Here is a 1,454-nt window from a genome sequence, read left to right as displayed (position 1 = left end):
CCGTGGAAATGTGCATCAGCTATAGTGAATCTTGATGATAAAGATGGTCCCGGCACTCATTGGGTTGCATATAAAAAGAAGAATCATGAAATGATCTATTTTGATAGCTATGGCAATTTGCGTCCACCTCAAGAGTTGATTAATTACTTCGGTGGCGGTAGTGTTGTGAAATATAATCCAAAAATTATCAAGACTATGATACTATTATCTGTCGGCATTTATGTTTGAAATTTCTAGCTGGTGAAATGATATAAAGCTGCAAAAAGTTCACAATTATATCAGTTGAGTGTTGACTATCATGAGTGATTCATTTACCTTGACCCTGTCGGGCCGATCTTCTACACTAGAGGCCCGTTATTTCCCGCCCATTAAATTATCACCAGAGAAATTGTATAGTGTGGGGCTTGTTTAATTTCTCACCTACAATTCAATTCTTAATATCGACGACAGATGTAATAAATTTTGCATTGAAAAAGACGGATTGGTGATAAAATTGACTATACCAACTGGAAGCTATGAAATTACTGATATTGAAAATTTTTTGAAAGATCAATTATCAGTGTATGAAATTCCCTTCACTTTACGGGAAAATGATCAGACGCTCAAGACGGTGATTGAAGTACCCAAGGATGTGGTGATAAATTTCAGGCCGTTGGACTCCAGTGAGCAACTGCTTCGTTTTCAATGACAAGTTCTAGCATATTCAACATTCTACGAATCTGCCACGCCTCCAAATATCATTCATGTTAACTCTCTACGTATTGAGTGTAATCTAACTGCAGAAGCCTACATTATCAATCGACGTGAGCATACAATTCACGAATTCTTCCCAAGCATTCCACGTGGATATAAGATCATGGAAACACCTGCCCATGTCATTTACTTGCCAATCGTGGTGCGGTCAATAGACCATCTGCAATTGAGGATTGTCGATCAAGACGATAGGACTTCATATAAGAGCTCAAGAGCTCAAGAGAGAGAGAGAGAGAGAGAGAAGTATCGAGTCCCGGGTTCAAGTCCCGCTCTGGACTATCCATTTTTTCAGTAATTTTTCTCGCAAAAATTATATGGAGAATTGTCCGGTTCCCCTTCCTACCTCATCCAAGTCCTATCCAACGACTCCTATGACGTCACAAATACAAAATAAATGACCGGCGATAGAACGTTTGAAAATTTCAGCGACTACGATTGTCAGCTATAAAAAATTAGATATTAGACATAAGAAATGAGATATTCGATAGTAGACATCACATACGAGATATTAGATATCAGATATCATATGGTGGATATTGAACGTGAGATATCACATGCGGGATATTCCCCCGCATTCTGGCACAAGATGGACCCTCGAACATTACCACCGTGCGGCCGATAACGAAGATTCCCACCTAAATTACCGACCGAGGGCCTTGCAGATTCCTGCATTACCCTCCCGCAACCTCAGCACCCCCCCC

At 40.2% G+C, this 1,454-nt stretch overlaps 1 protein-coding gene across 1 annotated transcript in view; it reads left to right on the top strand.

Annotated features, from left to right (window-relative positions):
* The window catches only part of LOC105272450 (putative dipeptidase NECHADRAFT_87110), a 145,945-nt gene that overhangs the window by 750 nt on the left and 143,741 nt on the right, over nt 1–1,454 (top strand). The gene's annotated exons all lie outside the window — the stretch shown is intronic.

The sequence above is a fragment of the Fopius arisanus genome, unplaced genomic scaffold (assembly GCF_000806365.1).
Source record: "Fopius arisanus strain USDA-PBARC FA_bdor unplaced genomic scaffold, ASM80636v1 scaffold00178, whole genome shotgun sequence".
In the NCBI taxonomy this organism is placed as follows: Eukaryota; Metazoa; Arthropoda; class Insecta; order Hymenoptera; family Braconidae; genus Fopius; species Fopius arisanus.
The sequence above is the reverse complement of the archived record's forward strand: the minus strand, read 5'-3'. Positions and strand labels throughout refer to the sequence as shown.